This window comes from Odocoileus virginianus, chromosome 22 (genome assembly GCF_023699985.2).
Source record: "Odocoileus virginianus isolate 20LAN1187 ecotype Illinois chromosome 22, Ovbor_1.2, whole genome shotgun sequence".
In the NCBI taxonomy this organism is placed as follows: Eukaryota; Metazoa; Chordata; class Mammalia; order Artiodactyla; family Cervidae; genus Odocoileus; species Odocoileus virginianus.
Window position 1 is genome coordinate 533,190 of NC_069695.1, and position 21,203 is coordinate 554,392.

General features: G+C 46.5%; 1 protein-coding gene and 1 long non-coding RNA gene across 5 annotated transcripts in view; one reads left to right on the forward strand and one right to left on the reverse strand.

Annotated features, from left to right (window-relative positions):
• Window positions 1-21,203, reverse strand: part of CDH20 (cadherin 20) — a 206,696-nt gene that overhangs the window by 58,011 nt on the left and 127,482 nt on the right. The gene's annotated exons all lie outside the window — the stretch shown is intronic.
• Window positions 1-21,203, forward strand: part of LOC110129863 (uncharacterized) — a 56,767-nt gene that overhangs the window by 6,677 nt on the left and 28,887 nt on the right. Inside the window, exon 3 of the long non-coding RNA XR_002311649.2 lies at window positions 41-182. This is a non-coding gene — a long non-coding RNA (uncharacterized lncRNA). The remainder of the gene's footprint in view (window positions 1-40; window positions 183-21,203) is intronic.

Consider the following 21,203-nt stretch of genomic DNA (forward strand, 5'->3'; position numbering starts at 1 on the left):
ACATAGTTCCCTGACCTGAAGTCTTTTTCATCCCCTACAGATGTTCCCTTTTGACTGGGCAGTCCTTGAGTGAGTAGAAGCTCCAGGCCTCTTCTGTCAGCAGCCCTCCCAGCTCCCCGTCTGTGGAGGTGGCCGAGTCTCAGCGGAACCACAGGACCACAGAGCCAGAAGAGGTGGTCCAGGTATGTGGGTTTCTGGGTTTGGGCTTTGCTCTCGCTTCCAGGCCCTGCTCCACGCCTTACCTGCCTAACGAACGACACCCCCCAGCTCCTCAGTTAGCATGTCTGAAATGGGATATATCTTAAAGTCAGTACGTAGGTTTAATGTGGTCCTATTTCCTTTCCCATCTTTCAAAGAAACTATTAATAAATTGATGGTATATCTAGAATTGAAGAATTATGCTTTTACCTTTTTATAAAATCAAACGGAATTCTTAATTTCCATGGTGAGTTCCTAGAAAAGGTAGTCATCACTCTTGCTTATTTACTTTCCTTTGACTTCCTGCTCCTCCAAGTCCCTCACAAACCATGGAAGCCTTGAGCCTAACGGCTGAGGTCTTGCAGCTGTCACTCAGGCTGTGATCAGCCCAGAAATCTTCCTTTTCTCACCACTTGCTGTCTTTGGTCTCCTCTCCTTCCCACAACCAGATTAGTTTGGGAGAGGGAGCGCTGTTTTAAGATGTTCAAAAATGGAACTGTGGGGTTGCTGTGGCAGAGGGGGAGGCACAGGGTGGCTTGGTTGAAGGTTTTAGGAACAATATACGGTTTTATGTAAGATGAGGGGTGTGCGAGCGTGAGTGTGAGTGTGTGCATGTGTCTCCCCATGTGGGTGAGAGGAACAGAAGGAAGAAATGGTAGAAAGCTTGACTTATGTAATTAAGAGCTGGCTTTGAAAAACCTGATCAGTCCCATAATAAAACCTGTTTTGTATATCCTGTGTATAGGTTGCCCCTCCGGCTATGAATTTCCTAGCTTGGGCCATGAATGAAGGTGTTTTCACTTTCAAAACCCTTTCGCTGGAGTCTGTGCCCAGTTCTGTGTGTTTCATTCTCTTGTAAGCAGTTTTTCGAATTGAGGGTGTCCTGACTTTCTTTCCACATCTTCCTAGAATGGCAAATAGATTCTTACTGAGCCTTTCACACATGCTGGCGTCTAGTGAATGTTTTAATCCTAAAGGAGTCAGGAAGTTTTTGACCTACTTTACCCTTCCTCCGGTTTTCACTTTTAATCAAGCTAATGAAACTACAGTTCAGTCCATGGGCACTCTCTTTGACTGCAGTTAGACAAGAATGATCAGTTTTGATTTTTTCAAGGTCGTCTCACATGCTCACTAATTTCTAGCTTTATGTGCCATTTGTAATTGCATTTTTGCCTGTTCATTCAAGAAAAGCATGTGTTTTAAATGTAATTCTTTGGCTAAAGTTCCTCTTTCATAAGAAGTTACAGATAATCACAACTCAGGTTTTTTTTTTATAGCTTTGACTTTGTACAGAAGTTTAGGCAGGTAAGATAATTCTGATAAGTCTTCCCTGGACCATAAAGATTAATCCATAGGAGGAAGAGTTTGGGCGAAAAGGTAAGTCTGCTGTCTAAAATTGAGACAATTTATTAATTTGATAGATTCTTGAGCATCAGATGGGTTTAATCAAAGAATGGTTTGTAGGGACTTCTCTGGCCGTCCAGTGGTTGAGACTCCACACGTCCAGGGTGGTGCACTCGGGATGGCCTCCTGCAGGGGATCTTCCCAAGCCAGGAATGGAACCCAGGTCTCCCACATTGCAAGCGGATTCTTTCCTGTCTGGGCCACCAGGGAAGCCCATGAATACTGGGGCAGTATTCATGGGTAGGGTAGCCTATCCCTTCTTCAGGGGATCTTTCTGACCTCGAAATTGAACCTGCATTGCAGGCGGATTCTTTGCCGGCTGAGCTACCAGGGGAGCCCGTGCAATCTTGAGCAAGTGACTTCAACTTTTTCAGTCTCAGCTGGATGTCTAGAAACTGGAGATAATTATAGACTCTCATGGGGTGACTGTCAGAATTAAGGGAGAAAGCATGTATAGCTTGGTGTTAGGAAAAGCCTTGCACTTGAAAACTAGTAGGCACTTCCCTACTTCAAGACATTTGCAGTTTAGTGGAGCAGCATGCGCGTGTGTGTGTGTGTGTGCGCGCTAAGTTGCTTTAGTCATGTCTGATTCTTTGAGACCCCATAGACCATAACCCCCAGAGCTCCTCTGTCCATGGGATTCTCCAGGCAAGAATACTGGAGTGGGTTGCCACTTCCTCCTCCAGGGGATCTTCCCCACCCAGGGATCGAACCTGCATCTCTTTTGTCTCCTGCCTCTTGGCAGGTGGGTTCTTTACCACTAGCACCACCTGGGATGCCCTTAGTGGGGCAGATACTACCATTACTTTGAGCAGTGGAAATAGTAGCAGGAGTAGGTGCAGGCCTGACGCTGTTCCTAGCAGTGGTGACGATAGGGTCCGAGCAGCAGTAGGGGTTATGGAGCAGTCTCAGCGGAAGCACTAGCATGGATTGTTTACTCCACGTCAGGTGGTGTTGAGTAACGTGCATTCTCTTCATGATTTAATCTTTGCAAGAATTCCATGGAAAGGTATTCCTTTCCCATTCTGCAAAGAAACAGATGAAGAGTGGTGTGCTCCAGTCGGCTCCTCCCGGCGATCATGGAAGCAGACTTGCACATCTCTTGCCAACTCTTTGAAATCAACCATGGTATGAATATTTCCACCACAGCCATTGGCAGATGCCACATAGCGAGTCATGGGGTGAGCTTCTTCAGCAGCACATGACTGACTGTAGCATAGTCTCTGTGATCAGGGCCCCAAGATGGGTAGAAACAAAATGCTACACCAGGTTGGAGGGGCTTCCCAGGTGGCGCAGTGGTAAAGAAACTGTCTGCCAATTCAGGAGACACAGGTTCGATCCCTGGGTGGGGAAGATCCCCTGGAAGAGGGAATGGCAGCCCACTCCAGTGTTCTTGCCTGGGAAACCCCATGGACAGAGGAGCCTGGCGGGCTACCGTCCATGGGGTTGCAGAGTCGGACACATCACTGCACACCAGCTCAGAAGAGGGAGGAATGATTTCTAGTAGGGAGGAAACATTTAAGGTAGCGTCTGGACCAGACATTGAAGGACAGAAAGGAAGGAAGGCATTGACATGGAAGAAAGTGCAAGTGCAGAGATATGGGTGCAGGATGCAAAGGACCTGTCTGGGGGAGAAGAAGAAGTTAATTTGCTTGGAGAATGAGGTCTATTCAGGAGGGTAATGAGAGAGAAGACAGGGCATTTAGGCAAAACCCAGTAGCTCAGGAGCTTTGAATATTGCTCAGCTGGAGTGTTTGGAATATATTTAATTGTCCATAGTGAGCAGTTAAAGGCTTTTAAGCATGCAAACGTACCCTTGTTGGGTCTCCATGTGTCAGTGTTTCTGGAGGGGAGCGGGGAGGGGTGGGGGTCAGTGAGAGTCCAGGGAAGGCTGGTGAGGGGCCCTCGGCCAGGGGTCAGGGTGGAGCAGGTGCTGAGACCTCCTCAGCACTGGGGAGGCAGAGTCTGCGACACTTGCAAGCAGGCCCCACTCTTAAAGGGCGTGAAAGAAGGTGCGTGCTTGGGTTAGGGCAGGAAGTGAGAGGAGGCGCTAGTCAGAGGCGAGGTAGTAAATTTGATTTTAGACTTAAGGATAAAAAATTCATTCTTCGATGCCTGATTATTTAAAGAGGCAAGAACCTTCCTTCTCTTTTTAGTCCAAAACTTCAAAGCAGCTTTGGGCATAAAGAATGTGAACTCCCTCCTCTCCCTTGGAGCAATCCTCAGCGTCTCCGGACGCGCATGCTGAACCCAGGCTGTTGAGTGACTTCCTGTGGCTGCCTTGAACTCCACCTTAGCAGGGGACGGTGTTGACCTGTCAGCCCCCACATAGTGTTCTTTTCACACAATACTGACTCTCACTTTGGGGTTGTGGGTGTTTTATCTTTCATAGTTCTAATGTGTAAAGAATGAACACAAAGAGACAATTGGATAATCTATTCAAGGAAAAGAAATCCCCCTGGAAAACAAAACAAAGCAAAAATCTCGTTGATATTTATTATCTATTCTGTTAAAGGAAAAGAGAAACTTGTCTCCTACTACATGCTTTCAAAGCACCTTCGTCTCTTTGAAGGAGTGAGTGATGTGCGGTGGGGCTTGGGACACCTTGGTGAGACTTTTTCCAGCTCTGCTTTTCGATGTGCGACACACGGGGTGTCTCCTTAGCCTTTCTGAGTCTCAGATATGAGGATAATAATCGTCTTTAAGGCGCCATCATCCCTAATACTGCAGACTAAATTGTTTTTATTTGTTTATTTTACTTTCTATGTGTTTCCCGTTTTGCCTTTTTCTCAGAGCACCGCGTGCATCTCCTTTCTTGGCTTCTTGTCATTCAGTGTTGTCGTGGCTTACTTGTCTCCCTGTCCCCATTCTGCAAGCTCCTTGAAGGTACAGATGGGACCTTTTACCCATGTATCCTTGATATCTACGGTAGCATTTGGTAAATGCTAGGTGCTTAATAAATATTAACTGGGTGACTAGTGTATTTTTAAGCTATAAAAAGTACTTAACAGCTTGATATTATTATTCTAGGCTTTCAAACTTTTATTTTGAGTTAATTAACATTTTTCCATGCTGATTTTAGTATCTATTTTTGAGTGAATATGTTAGTTGCTCAGTCATGTCCAATTCTTTGCAACACCATATAGACTGAGGCCCGCAGGCTCCTCTGTTCATGGCATTTCCCAGGCAAGAACACTGGAGTGGTTTGCCATTCCCTTCTCTATCTATTCTTACCGGCAAGGTGTTAAGTGGTGTGTAAATAGTATAAAGGCAACAAACATCAAGGAAGCGGGCACCGAGTATAACAAACCTTTGCCTGTCAGAAGCACTCTAGACTTAGGCATCGCTTGTTGTAATCTAAAGAATCTTTTTTTGAGATGCTTGGAAACCTTACAAGGCAATTGGGATTTGAAACATTACATGGCCTAAAATGGATTTCCAACAGTAGATAATTTTAAAAAATATGATATACCTATGCAAAGGGATGCTATGTAACTCTGCCTTTGAAAGAAGATCAATTGGTTTAAGAGCTGTCCTGAAAAACACCATTTGTTAGCAACTTGTTAAGACATTTGCCATACAACCTTCAATTGGAGAAACAAAATTTAGCCACTTAGTTTTATTAGAAAGCAAGAACTGTACTCTAGAAATATCTCAAATGAACTGATACAGTAAGTTGTTACATTAGAACTGGCTGATCCTAGGCTGATGTTATGCGTTATCCATAGATCTCAATGACCTTTCGAGAAGGTAGTTGTATAAAGTATTGTCTTTAAGCCTAAGATTCAATATTCTCTTGTCCACTTTGATACCACTTGTATCTTGGATTGCCGCAACAGACCATGCCTAGCCATACACACATGATATGAGTGGTTCTTTGATCTATATGCTGCAGCAGCAACCTGCTTCTAATTACATCATAGTGATACCATCGTGGGGCAGAGACTGGCTAACTGTTCTCATTTTTCTGGGCTATCCTTAGTCCCCACTTGTCCTCTAGCTCAGTAACTGGCACCCCCTTTCAAGCAAGAGTGTGAGGTGGTCCTCATTTGGACTCTAAACAGGAGTCCCTCTGCACCGCGGAAGCCTGGCCCCACTAGCCCTCTGCTAGAGTTGCTGAGTTTATATTTATAGCTAAGTTTGGGTTCTTTTCTGGAGCAGTTGTACCATGTTAACAGGTGATATACAAAAAAAGAAATTCCCAAATGACACAAAGCAAAGTGGCCTAAAACTAGGTCTTGCGAGCAGAGTGGGATCCTCGGGAAGTGACCTGATGACTCTCAGGAGTGAGAGCTGCTCTGAATCCAGGGTCTTCTCAGTCCTTCCAGGCTCATCAGAACCTGGTGTGGTTTTGGCATCAAGGGTACCAGCAAGGCTCAGGGCCTGGATCGAGAGGCACAAACATCTCACGGAACGAAGCAAAGGGGATGGGATCCTCAGGTCTTCCATCATTAGACCTTGTACTGGGTTATTTTGGCGCTAATTCCTGATGTCTGGCTAGCTATTGCTATGAAACAAATCACCTCAAAATGCAGTGGCTTGAAACGTGGTTTCCGTGGTGAGGAATTGGGGTGTGTGTGGGCCGGGAGGTTCTGGCGGGGTCTCTCAGGTCTCTGCGACACGTGGGGCTGGCTGGGCTCCTGGGGCTCCTGGCGCCACCTGGTTTCACCTAGTACTTCCTGCGCCATTCCCACCTGGACTGACGCGAGCTTCCTCACAGCGTGGCGGCTCGCGAGGGCCGCTGGCTGCGGGCGGGGTCAGGGCTCCCGCGTGGATGCTGCTGCTCCTGCTCTCAAAGCAGCAGCCGCAGCGCCTCCTAGGATCCAGCCTCAGGATCCTCTCCGCATCACGTCTGCTGGTTACACGCCACCAGCAAGTCCACACACAGAAGGGGAGGGGAGTCCATGCCACCTCACACCAGGGGGCTGCAAACCTCCAGGTGAGTCTGTGTGACAGGGGATGTCATTGTGGCCACTTTTAGGAAATGCAGGCTGCCACACCTGTATTGTGAATCAAGCCGTTCAGGGCCATTGAGTTAAATGTGGAGGAACATTGGTAATCTCAAATAGCAGAGGTTAAGTTTTCATATTTAAAAGAGATTGATGCAGTAGGGGTGGGGTGATAGTTATTCTTTGGTTTAAAATCTTACATAGAACAGATCCTGTCCAAACGACCTAGTCTGCATTTAGTAATGGAATAGGCTGTGCGGAGACGGGTGCCCATAAAGAGGGGGCTCTCTGTGAGCTGAATGCGTGGAACGTTGACGCCTTGCGCAGGCGTGACCGATGAGAAGGTATGGTTCTGACTGTTCAGTGCTGACTGGAGAATTGTCATCAGTGGATCATTCTGAACTTTAGTGCAATAACAAGTACTCTTACACAGGAGCAAGTTCTGCATCAGGTGTTCAATACTCATTCACAGTTTTAAGGCATCTGAAGTCACGGTCACTGACCACTGAGAGTTGCCGAAGCAGAGACCAGAGAAGTGATGGTGATGAAGCTGTGGCTTAGCTCTTGACACATGGCTCTTTGGGGAGGTGTTAGACTATGAACAGAGCGGCGATGAACATGATAAATCAGGTGACAACTCAAAATGAGGACTCATTAACATATGTAAGATTGATGAGTCATGGCGGATATCATTGCCTCCCAGTCTGACTCCTCACTTTTTTCTCTGTTGGGTCTCTTGCTCTATTTTTCTTTGTTTCTAGCCTGGAGAATGATTGGCACTTCTAGCTATCCAAGTAAAGTCCAGAAGTCAGATTCCTTCCGTTCCCCTATATCTGGCTTCTTAGACCATCAGATTCTACCGTTTCTGCTCGCTAAGCCCTTCTCAAACCCCGTCCTTCCTCTCCAGGCCTGCTGCCCTTGTCACAGTTCTCACACTCGAGACCTCACGTCTTCACCGCTGCAGCAGCCGCATGGCTGGTGTCCCTGTTCCAAGCTGCTCCCTAATCAGCCAAAGGGGTCGTATCAGGGCACTCACCTGCTACAAGGCCTCTAACAGCCTCTCGTTTCTTAGCTGATGCAATCTGAACTCCTTGACAAGGCACTTAAAGGACCTACACGACCGGATGCCTACCCACCATTCTAGACTCATCTCCTGCCCCTGCCCTCTCGCTTTCTTGTCCATGAGAATAAACTACAGACTCTGCATCTCCACACCCGCATGCTTTTGCTCAGACATGAGTGCCTTTCCCAGGCCCGTCTGCTTAGCAGCCTCCCTCCCGGGAGCTCTGATTAATCATTAAGCCTGCTGTCTCTGCCCCCCTGCCACTCTGTCCATCCCACCAGCACAGCCCCATGGTCTGCCTGCCCCCAGCCCTGCGAATTCTCTGAGGTCAGTGATTGTCACCTCTGAATCTTCAGAATTAGCACAGTGTTGGCATCAAACAGGAATAAAATAGAATGTGGAATAGAACTCAAATAAAAAGTGGACATCAATTCAGCAATGTAACATTATCATTCAGAAAGCATCTTGGCACCTGGAGGGTGATGTTCAAAGTAGGATTAAGGGTAGGATTCCACGGAGCCTCCAGGTGGGACTGCGATCCTCACCAGAGCTTTGCCAGTTTCTGAAAGGACTGAGGAGTGAGGTGGGAGCTTGGAGCAGATACAGAGGAGTCATCAAGGGCTTAAAGATGAAACCTGCAGTGTCCAAGGAAAGAAATCTCTAAGGCTGGAGGAGGAAGGCCACGGTTCAGCTCAATAAGGACATCCAGATTTTAAAAATTCATCATTACTGAAGATGGACATGTCCTAGGAATCTGGAGTAGGGAACATAGCCTTAGTAGCCAAAGAGATTTAAACAAAAATGGGTCTCCTGGCAGTGAAGTTTATAAACTGGCACAGCATTTATGGAGATTATGGAACCTGCCTTTTTTGGGGGGCAGTGGGGAGAAGATGGGGCACAAGACTGCAGGCAAGGAGTTTCCCACAGACTGAGCTTTGGGTCTGCCGAAAGCTGGGGGTGGAATCCAAGGGCCAGAAAGTCTTTTACAAATCATTTACATTGGTGATATTTTCAAATGCTGACTTTACATCATATTAAGAGCGTTTAACTCATTTTTGCCTGGGAGAAGTGTTGACCTTAAAAGCATCCTGGTGGCACAGTGGTCAGGAACCCGCCTGCCAATGTAGGAGACTTGAGTTCTAACCCTGGGTCGGGAAGATCCCTTGGAGGAGGAAATGGCAACCCACTCCAGTATTCTTGCCTGGAGAATCCCATGGATGGAGGACCCTGGCAGACTATAGCCCATGGGGTTGCAAAGAGTCAGACACAGCTGTGACTAACCACACACACATACACACACACAGAGGAAAAGAATTAGTGGTCCATCTCTAGAGAGCAGTCAATTGAGGATGATGCTTGATTCTAGCTGTTTCTATTTTGACTTGCTGTACAATATCAGTAAAGAAAGGAATTTTAAAAAATGACCTGCCGATTAATCTCAGGTAACATTTGTGGCGAGATAGGATTGTTAGCTCTTCTGTCTGGAAAAGCCATATGCCTCCCGTGCCTTTATGCTGACATTTCCCCCTTTCGGATATTTAAATACCATATAGGAGTGTCACAAAGATGTTCTAGTGGAAACTGCATTTGCGGTTAAAATCTCTGTATATTCTTTTTCTATGTTGGTAAAGGGATTGGATTTCTTTGGAATGGAAAATGCTCTTACGTATCTCTCTGCAAAATTTAATTTATTTTTTCTTTCTCCTGTAACCCCTTTCGTCTTTTCTATATAGTAAAGAGTCTTTAAAAGAAACCCATATAAACCCTACAAGCTTTTGTTCCTACACTGTGAGGCTAAGAATAGTTTAACAGGAAACAATCCACATGCTTTCATCCATGTTACGGAAAGAGATTTTGCAAATGTTTTTCTTCAAAGTACTAAAAGTAAATGAAGGCTAAAAAAAGAGACTAACACGAAAGCCTTATTAATGGGAAATGCATTCTGATAAATCAAACTGATTCCAATCTTAACAGTCAATTTAAATAATGGAATTGGTTAATAGCATCAAATTAGGATTAAAAAAAGGGATAAAATCTATTTCCACAAGTTGTTTCAAAACAAGACATTCACTGGCTGATGCCATACTATATGAGTCTGATTATACTGTACATAATAAAGCATGCCCTGAGATAAAATCCTGCTGGGAGATGTGTTTAATCAGATGCCTTTGATATTATTTGAGTGAAAGCTAGTTTTGATTCAAAAGACTCAAAGAGAAAAGTCTTTAGCTCCTGTAGTCAGTCTTAATCCACTGTGGACACTCATGCTCCACACACACCCCATCCCAGCCTGCGCTCAAACATAAGCATGAGCTAAGTGGCTGTGATTTCACATTTGTCTTTTCAGAAGTCATGAACAGAAATTGGTTTTGCTTAATCACCATGTTCCACACTTACTGTTCATTTCTAAGCTTATCAGCAATCAAGTCAAAGTAAAGATTTTCTGTTGGCAGGAATTTTAATGGACACAAGTGACTACACTTAATAGCTCCCCAGTAATAATTTAAAATTACTGTCTTAGCCAGCTTTGAGCTTTGTTTGGCTCCCACAGCAACTAAACTGACACACTCATTTCCCAAGACAATCTTTCTATGCCACTGATCAATTTTAAACCAAATCTCTTGAAGACATGTCAGAAGTAAGAGAGCACATGAGAAGTTTTATAACTTACTTTTCCCCGTCTTCCATGGAGTGTACTAGTTTTGCATTTTTCTGAGCTTGTCCCTTTGGTGGTGGAGTTCGCTTCATGCTGCCAGCCCCCACTGTATGTCAGAGCAGTTTAAAAGTGGTCCTCCCTCTGCCAGTTTGAAATTGGTCTCTAAATGATCATCAGCTCTGAAGGAGGCCGTTGGATGTGGGGGATTTTGTCCAGTCACTTTGAGGGCAGAAGGCTACCCACAGCTAGGGTTTTTCATCCCCCTCTACCCCCCCTCTGCCAGTGCCACGGGGTTGAGTGCTTCTCTGGGGGGAGATGAGACCAGCCAGCCACCAAACTGCTGATGCAACCCAAAGCTACTTGGGAAGGGAGTGAGAACAAAAGGCGTCACTTGTGCGAGGTGATTAGCGGCAAATGACGGATGGGGGTGGGAGGGAGCCCCGCGGACACAAGGCTGGCGGCCGCCCTTGTCTAGATGGGGAAGGACAAAGAAGGCTCTCCCTGAGCATGCCAGGCCCTGGGGGTTTCTTAACAGAAGCAAACGGCACAAGACTGTTAGCAGCCTTGGGCAGTAAGAGCTGAAGTTCTTTAGACATGTTGGCCTAGCAGGCAGCTGAAAATATCTGGTGGCAAATGCCTACCAACTACTTAGGCATTTCAGAAACAGAAGATAATGGGAAGGCTAACAAATTGCATGTCTTTCCCCATTACCATTGCTTAGCGTTTCTAGTAAGTAAATGCAGTATCTCCTCTGAGCTGCTCTCTCAAATGATTGTTAATTAAATAATACTCCCTAAGAAATCTGTCATTACCGGCAGCCAGGGATGGGCTTGTGGAGTTTGCCTGAGGCTGTTAGTGCTCCAACAAACGGGCTCTTAATTGCCATAGGAGGTAATCTCACTGGGGACTGTCGTTCACTTCTCCAGCACCTTCACGGTGCAGTTTTGTATCTTAAACCTTTCCTTTGTGTTTCTGTGTCTGGAGTTGCAAAAGGCCAGAGGGATCATTCTCTAATGATTCGTCCATTGAATTAACCATTCTCTGTAATGGAAGAAGTGCCCATTGTTATTGAATCTGTAATTCCTCCCCCCCCCCCCATTTTCCATTATGACTAAAGAGAAGCAACTAATAACAGATTTTAAAATTAACTTAGTTTCCCCCTGTTCATTACTTATTCTTTGAAATGAGGGACATGCTGGAGAAATGATTTCTGGTGTATCATGGGTGTAGCTCTGACATGACTGCTTGTCAGCTGTTTTCCTAGTAGACAGGAGTGTTGGACAGTAGAACAATTATCATTAAATCCAGTTGAAAAGGGGAAAGATGAGGATAGTTGGCCCTGGAGAAGAACATGTGCCATGGCCCAGAATTTAAAGTGACCTTATCTTCAAACATTTTCCTTCTATGCATGAGCAGAGAATAAGGACAAATATTAAGAAAAAGTCACTTCTTTCAGTGTTGTAAAAGCCTCCATATGCCATTTCAAGAAAAAGTTCTATTCAATCTTTTCTTAAATGACTTCTTTTTCATCATAGTGTAATGTATTTTTTTCACCTTTTGACTTGTACTTGGGTTTTTTTAAATAAACTTACATACTTGTTTCAGAAAAATTACACTTTAGACTGCATCTTGTTGGTATTTCATCTGAACAGTTTCATTTGGTTGAATTAAAGTGCAGCTGCACCTTAGTGAAGGGAAAAGAGAAAGAGAGAGAGAAGGGAAGAGAGGAAGTAGAAGACAGATGAGAGAAGCTCATATAATCCAACCTCCAAAGCATAATTTCCTTCAGCTCCATATTTCAGTATCATTATAGTAACCTTTATCTGTAGTAAAAGCATAATTTAGCTGGATAGCAGTGAAATATATGTATCTACATTATATCAGTGATTTACTGTCCTGCAGTCAAAATAGTTTCCTTTCTTCTGTCTTAACCAAGTTCACGTTTTGTTGTCTGGTGTCACTTGATAATCTTTCATTCTCTCTTTAAAAAAAAAAAATCGTTCTTCTCTCTCTTTTTCTCATTAAGATGCGAATGGGCAGGCATCTCGGCCAATATGTCTCTACATGGCTGAATACACTCAGAGAAAAGCAGGGTCTCCTTTGTTTGGACCCTGGATGGCTGAGTGTCATTCCGCGCCGATGGGCAGGGCCTCCCTTGGAGTAGGAACTTTGTGATGATTGCCAGAACAAATTGAACTCAGGCTTATTGGGTCCTTTCCTTTTTCAGTTGGGAAATGGAGGGAACGAGAGAACAAGGCCATTTTGACCAATGACAACACAGCGTAGAAATAGATTAGATACGGCCAGTGCCCAGTGGTGGGCAGACCACAGTCACGGGGTGTCCTTATACAGGGATGAGAAGGTGCATCCCCCAATCACCTGTCAATCCCAAAGGAACTCAGCCCTGGGTATTCGTTGGAAGGACTGATGCTGAAGCTGAAGCTCCAATACTTTGGCCACCTGATGTGAAGAGCTGACTCGTTGGAAAAGACCCTGATGCTGGGAAAGATTGAGGGCAGGAGGAGAAGGGGCAACAGAGGATGAGATGGTTGGATGGCATCACCGACTCAATGGACATGGGTTTGAGGAAGCTCTGGAAGTTGGTGATGGACAGGGAGGCCTGGCGTGCTGCGGTCCATGGGAGAGAGTTGGACGTGACTTAGTGACTGAACGACACCACCGCATCTCCAGGCTCCTGAGCCTTGTTCCCTCCACCTGCTGGGGTCCAGTGTACACTGCCTGCTTATCCAGCAGTTGGCAGGGGGGTTGGTGGAACTGATGCACAAGCAGCCAGTAGTGAGGAGACCACATAGACGTGGCTCGTCGGCGCTTGTGTTCTACTTACATCTGGGGTCGACCAGCAGAAGCAACGTGCAGGTTGTGTTCACCAGCCAGCAGTGGGAAGCAAATGGTCTTTGAGAGGAAAGCTGAATACAGGGGAAAGAACCCCGTTTAAAAATCAATTATAGTTTTGCCTGCATGCTTGTTTTTGACCAGAATCTCGATGAGTGATTTGACACCTTCCATATATTACATTGGCAGTGCTTATAGACCCTTCTCTGTGTCTGTGTGACCATGGGTTTTATTCAGTCGTTAGTTCCACATGCATGATGGTAGCTGGAAGCTGTAATCGATACATGTAAAGGCAAATTGATGCAAAGGTAGAGGTGAGTTTCTCTTTTTTTACGTATGTTCACACTCCACAGGTTAATTCTAAATCTCCACAAGTGCCACAGGCTCACGTCCAGAAACCCTGCCCTCGTAATGAGAGACTGCTGGGTGATGCTTGCAGCCGTGGCCGTGTACCGTGCTGTCAGCGCGGCGTGACTGAGAGGTGGGCCTCGGCAACTGCGCATCTGGCCTGGTGTGTCGTCAGAACTGCTGGAGCAGGCAGACTACCTGGCCGTGTGACAGCCCAGCCTATATTTTTAAAATATTGTTTAAATTCAGCATTTGAAAGTGTGTGTGTGTGTGTGTGTATCTGTGGGTCCTCATTCAATAGGGGTTAAGCTTTGCTTAGCCGTTCCCGAGGCAGTTGGAGGTCGATGAGATAGGGTGCTATGGCCAACTGAACACCCTTTCATCTGCCCTTTGCTTTGCTGGGAAATAACCAGCCAGACCAACGGCTTTTGCTTTGTTTGGCTTTTCTTTTCTTTTTTTTTTTTCTGATCTGATGCAGAGGCTGACATGAAACAAACATGGCATTTCCTTTTGAAAATTGGATTCTGAAATTGGCTTCATCTTTTCAGAAGCACAGCACTACTGCGGTTCTTTTCCAGTTTTGTGAATGTCATAAACAGTTTGCATATAAAGCTCCAAATCTGGAGGCAGTTGCCACATTAGTTTTTTGCAGTTTGTCAGCGGGGAGGTGTTTGGGTGTTGGTGGACATGAAGGGATATGTTGTAGTGGGAGGGATGGAAATGGTTTCTCTGAACAGAAAGGGATGAAGAGAATGGGGGAACATATTCATAATCAAGAGCACGTTTGTCTCTCGTTAGCGGTTTTAACACAGACACAGCAAACTATGGAGTCATGCAAACAGAGCTTCTTGAAGAACATTAGCATCACCCACGAGCTATAGTTTACAATCAATGACCCAAGGGCCCCCATAGGTCGCGGCCTGCGGCCAGCTGATTGTAGCTGCAACGACGCTGATGGTAAGGTGAGTCCCCGGACACGACGTGTGGGGGCAGATGACACCACATTGTGGATGCCAGTTGTGCAGAAGTGGCCTGAAATTGGGAGACTTCTAATGGAGCAAGCAGGGGGAAGACAAAGATTCTAGAGGAACACAGTCCTCATTACAGTCCTCCTCGCAGAGACCAAATATGCTTGTGCTTGAAAGGAGGGGTAAGGGAAAGACCATTCTCAGAAGAGAGCTACCAGCATTCTTTCATACGGTGCCCTCCCTCTCCTCAGACACACTCACAGACCTGCACGTGGAGATGGAGAGCTTTCCCTCACCATCGCATCGTCAGCATATCTCGACGCCTTGAGTCTTTAGGGGATTTGGGAAGAAGAGCTGTTTTAGGGTGAGATAAGGATTTGAGAATCCTGAGAATCCCGACAATCCAAGACTGTCATTTCCTTTCTCCACCCATGCAGTGAGGAGATGAGCTGTGCAATTGTAACTTGACTTGACCTTGAACTTGTGATGGACTCATGGCTGTTCTGAAAGACACAGTCGAGGCACACTGAGTCAACAATGGGAGTGTCACCAGGGAGGCCCTGTGTGTCTGCAGAATTGAAGGAAACAACTTGACCTGCCACGTAGTTGGACTGCCTGGGTCCTAAACCTAGCTCCACTGTTTATAGGTTTACACTTAACTTCTTTGTGCTTCCCTCTTACATCTGGGAAATGGAGCTGATGGTAGCCTGTTCATACACTTCCTACAGAGTCAGTGTATGTGGAGTGTTGGGAACTGGGAACCTCAGCCCACTGTTGGTGCTCCATAAACACTAACCACTGGCACAGGTGAAGGGCTTCCCTGGCGGCTGAGATGGTAAGGAATCTGCCTGCAATGCAGGAGACCCAAGTTTGACCCCTTGGCCAGGAAGATTCCCTGGAGAAGGGAATGGCTACCCACTCCAGTATTCTGGCCTGGAGAATCCCATGGACAGAGGGGCCTGGTGGACCACAGCCTGTGGGGTCACAAAGAGTCACACGCGACTGAGTGACTAGGCATAGCAGTCATGAGAGGAGCACACGGCTCTTGGGATCAGGCAGAGTCAGTCTTAGACTCTACTCTGCTTTTTCTTGGGCTGGTTGTTGTTTAGTCTGTAACTTGTGTCCAACTCTTTGTGACCCCGTGCACTCTAACCTGCCAGGCTCCTCTGTCCGTGGGATTCTCTAGGCAAGAAGACTGGAGTGGGTTGCCATGCCCTCCTCCAGGGGATCTTCCCCATCCAGGGGTCAAACCTGTGTCTCTTATGTTTACTGCATTGTCAGGTGGGTTCTTTACCACTAGTGCTATTCTTACGGGGGCGGCAAATTATTTACTCCTTCTGAGGCCCTGAGAGTTTTTTTCCAGTCCACAGAGTTTCAGACTTGCTTCAAGGACAAAAATCATCTTAGGTAAACAATGTGCAAAGTATAATGTGGTGAACATACTACATAAGTGCTCTTTCAAAGCTTGATTCTTTCCCAGAGAGGAGACAGTACACCTATGGTGTAAACTATTACTGTAATGTTACCATTTTCTCATCATTGTTTGGATCTTTTCCTTCATTTTTGAGGGGGGGAATGAGTCTTTCTAACATGTGTTTCACATAAACTGTTTTCCAGCGCTGGTGATCTCCCTTAAGATGTTGAAGTTGCAAACCCCATGTTTGGTGGATGGTGGGAAATGGAAGATTGTTAGTAAAAAGATGTAAGATTCCTCCTGGCTTGTCAAAAGGACAGTATTCTTGACATATCTGGGGGGATAAACAGACTGGAAACCTGCAAACATGCTTCTTCATTGTGATTATGTGGAAAGTGGCAGATTCTCAAGAGGAGGGGAAGGAAAATTATGCTGCGTAAGTATCCTCAAATATAGAAAGAAATATGAAACATCAGTTCAGTTCAGTCACTCAGTCGTGTCCGACTCTTTGTGACCCCATGAACTGCAGCACAGCAGGCCTCCCTGTCCATCACCAACTCAAACTCATGTCCTTGAGTCGGTGATGCCATCCAGCCATCCCATCCTCTGTCGTCCCCTTCTCCTGCCTTTGATCTTTCCCATCATCAGGGCCTTTTCCAATGAGGGCCTTTTTCGCATCAGATGGCCAAAGTGTTGGAGTTTCAGCTTCAGATCGTTCCTTCCAGTGAGTATTCAGGGTTGATTCCCCTTAGGATTGACTGGTTTGATCTCCTTGCTGTCCAAAGTGTATCTCTTCTTCACCACAGCCTTATTTGTAAAGGAGGACTCTGCCCCTCCCCCAAGCCAAAACTTTGTGTAATAGAGGTGGGGCCACCTGAGGCAGACTGGGCCGAGCAGGCCCTGTTTTCTGGGAACGTGGACTCGGGATGGGCAGGGAGGCCTGGATTTCCCTGTCCCACGGAGGCAGCGCAGAGGAAATCGGGAGATGAGACACAGGAAGAGGGCAGGGGAGAGAGCATTCCTCCCCGTTCCCATCCCTCGTCCCCTGGGGAAGCTGAGCTGAGCTTCCTGCCTGGGATTCCGTGAGATACCACTGTAACTGCACGGATCTCTCTCTCTCTCAAAACTAGCTCGAGGGAGTTTTGGTTCCCTCAGACCAAAACTCTACCCGCAGGAGTCATGTCTAAGCCTTGGAAGACTGGCTTCAAGCTATAGATCCAGGGGACAGCAGTATTAAGATTTTTCTCGGACTTGCTCCTCTCTCCTGACCCCTAGATTGTTTCAGGTAACTTTGTTATTAACAATAAGGTGAACTGCGGAAAGGAGAGTCATAACAAGAATGGCCTTGGGAGAAATGGCAGTGACGTCATGAGCTGCAAATTCCGTAACTTTCTGTGACCCGAATATCATGTCATGGGAAGATTTATGAACATTGATTGCTAAAGAAGTTCCCTGTGATAACAGCATTTAAATGAAATAGGAAGTTTCTGTTATAAACGTTAGAAAATAAACTTGAACATTTGTAGATAACTAAGGTACAATTCTTTCTTGTTTTGTAAGAAGGTGGTAGAGAATCACTCTCAGAATCATGTATCTGTTGTAAATCTTGCATCTGTAATATTTATTTCCCACAGTGGCGGACTACTGTTCAAACAGGGAAAAGAAGCTGCTTCCTCGGGGATGTGCCTTCCTGTGGCTTTGCACTGTTTAGGTGACAAGTAGACCTGCTTCCCAGGGCAGATCCCGGAATCTGAGTTTGTCCCTCATGTTTTCTGTAGAATTAGAATGAGGATGGTTCTTATTGACTTTGTCCTCACAAATATCCACTTTCATTTTCTAGATGCCTTTGTCTGCTATAGTGTACAACCTTCTTGTTTCATTTCAGTGTTAATTTTTAAAACAAGTCATTAAAATTCACCTGGTTTGATAATAAAATTCCAGGCCATTAATTCTTCCTGAAAATTAAGAATCATTTCCAAAATATGAAAGTTTTAAAATGGTTTGGAAATTGAATGTCAATTTATTAACAATTTAATAAATGCCAATTTATTTTTGCAAACCTGGTGATTCTACCAACTTCAGGATTCTTATTGCCAGTTCTGTTTTTCTCAATGTGATGGGAAATATGCATGTTACTAGCAAAAGGTCCATTCAGTTAGAAGATGGGAATGGGACCATTTCTTTGTAAGAAATGACAGTCGTAATTATCGGATGCAACGTTTTGGCTGACGCGGCCAGGGAGCCAGAGGATGGCTAGAGTTAATAGACTCGGTGCTGCTCTTTGATTGCACGCCTTGCTTTTCAGTAGCTGTAGGAGAACATGTGGAAAGTAAAGAGTGCTGGCGCCTGTTGACAGTGACCCTGTTTTCAGTTTCAATTAAAAAAATATCTGGAGATATTCTTGGAAAACCAGGCCAACCAGGGTTTTTCTAATGAGCTCTGGGATGATCACGTTTGAAACATTCTCAAGGATTTACTTAGGAACTGAATTTGTTTGCTATTACGAGGCTTATTTTGAGATGATTCATTCCGTGTGGGGATATTGTCCTTTCCTGAATCTAGGGATGAATCAAGGATGTTGTTATGCACTGATCAATACACTGAGGACTTCCCAGATATGGTCGATGACGCCATGGCTTTTTTTTCCCACTAAGAATAATTCGTGTCTGGAACACGGGGGCGGACTCCAGCTGGCTTCACCACAGCCTCAGCTGCAGCTTCACCTCCATGCTGGCACCACCGGTCTCCGCTTCCGGGTTGGGGAGGGCTGCCTATGCTTCAGTCTGATGCCGGTGTTTCCTGCTGCTGCTGCTGCCAAGCCCTTCAGTCATGTCCGACTCTGTGCGACCCCATAGACGGCAGCCCACCAGGCTCCGCCGTCCCTGGGATTCTCCAGGCAAGAACACTGGAGTGGGCTGCCATTTCCTTCTCCAATGCATGAAAGTGAAAGTGAAGTCGCCCAGTCGTGTCCAACTCTCAGCGGCCCCATGGACTGCAGCCCACCAGGCTCCTCCGTTCATGGGATTTTCCAGGCGAGAGTACTGGAGTGGGCTCCTGTTGCCTTCTCCTAGTCCCAGATATTTATTCATTGAATGTGGTTGCTTTCAGCTCCCCTGAGGCATCAAGTCACCACCCACATTCACGCCCAGCCAGTGTTTTGATCAGGGATTCTATATGGTGAGGATAGATTTTGACAGGCAACTGTCAGCTCATGCAACACACCTTGACCTGGCCGGTGTTCCAGGCTGCTAGGGTTGAACAGTGTGCTTGTTCAAAACCTCCAAAAAAACAGATGGAAGGGGATATTCCTGGAGGTTGCCTGGTCTTTGCTAGCAGTATAAGAGGGTGAAGGGAGGGAGTGTTGTGTGGAGGGCAGAGGAGGGAGTTTGGTGGGGAGCCTCAGAATCGAGGGCTGTCAGGATAGGAAGAACAGTGAGGAAAGCGATGGCTCACACTGCAGAGGATGCTTAAGGTTTTTTTTTTTTTTAATGCCTTGTTAAACCATTAAATTGTTCTTTCCTCAGATGTTTTCTTGCATTTTCTTTTGAAGGTTAGGAACCAATGACCATGCTGCATAAGCAGAAAAACTTGGAGCTTACATAAAGGGTATAATGATGTTATCAATAAAATTTAAAACCAGAATTACCATAGTGATACATATTTAATTACAGGCACACTTCTTGCTGTGTTGTTTGGTAATAACGGGAAGCGAATCACAGAGAGGATGGCTGGTGTTACTTTTAATAGGGGAGGGAACTAATATTTATGGAACTCCTCCTATCTAATAGGCTCCGTGCTGGGTGCCTTACATATATTGTCTTATTTAGTGTGGTGTGCAACAAGGCCTTTCCAGGGCCCCGTGGTGGGCGGAGGAGGCAGTTACTGCTCTGGGTCCCTTGGAAGACCAGGGTTCTCTTTCCTTGGGCAGGGGTGCATGTTTTCATGACGGTTTCAGGACCGTTGCCCTGTCTCAGGTTCCGAAGTTTGGGCGTCTTGGGCGCTGGAAGCGTGGTCACACTCGGACCCACACTTGGACCCGCTGACATCTGACTGACCTTACCTTCAGGTTTCACGAAGGGCTGGGAGCTCACCTGGCAGGCAGCCTGTGCTCCAGCCTCCAGATCAGAATTCTGTTCGAATTCAAGGAAGCATAACCTGGAGCAGCCCCTTGTTTGAGTTTGAGGGAACGTGCGTGGGCAAACCAGGGCAGCCCCCAGCCCCGCTGCCGCATCCCCCAGGCAGTCACACGAAGGCGAGCCCTGGGCTTCGAGCCGCGCGCCCTCCGCCCTTCACCTTCCCGTGCCCTGCAGAACATGCGTGTCAACAGTGCCGGCCATGTACTCTTTAGACGGTGCCTTTTTAACGTTTTGGGACTAGGGGATTCTTTGAAAGTCATAACAGTCTTGACTCTGCGCCCCAGAAAAATATACCAATATTTACACTGGAAGCGAAGACTGCTTGATTTAGAGATTCACACAAACTGCTCTGGGAAAACCTCTGGGGGCATGGGGTGGGTGGGTAAGGACAGTGTATCAGCCGTTTATTTTTCAGTAGGGTTATTTCGTTCATTTGCTTACCTGAGCTGTGCTTAAGGCGGCAGGGGCTGATGAGAGAAGACGGGTGGGTGGTAGCGTAAGAGATCATTTTGAAGCAAGAGACCTTGGGAGGCCCGGTGGGGGTGGGGAGCCTACAGTGAAGGCTTGGCGTGTGGTCAGGTGCGCAGTCTCGTGGTGTGGTCCACGGACAGCGCATGGGCATCACCCAGGGGCTTGTTGGAGATGCAGGATTGTAGACCCCACCCCAGATGTGCTGAGTCAGAACCTGCGTTTTCACAAGCTCTCTCCTTCGAGTTTGAGGAGCGTGGGTGTAAACTGAGGACCGAGGAGGGGAGTGGGGAGCCGGGCCTGAGCTCAGAGGAAGCCAAGGACAGGAGAGCCGTGTGAGGATGCTTCTGAAGGCACCTCTGAGTGCCCCTCAGGAAGGGAGAAGGAGCCAAGACAGGAGGGGGAGCGACAGAGGGCAGGACATAGAAGGGGTCCTCAGGGGGAGTGGGAAAGCTGTAAGTGGGAAGAATAGGATGTATTTAAACACAGGCTCAGAATTGCAGCGAAAATGAGTTGTTTACTACAAGATGTTGGGGCTTCCCAGGTGGAGCTAGTGGTAAAGAATCTGCCTGCCAATGCAGGAGACACAGGAAGACATGGGTTCGATTTCCGGGTCAGGAAGATCCTTGGAGAAGGAAATGGCAACCCAGTATCCTTGCCTGGGAATTCCCATGGGCAGAGGAGCCTGGTGGGCTACAGTCCATGGGGCCACAGAGGGTCCGATGCGACTGAGCACACACTACAAT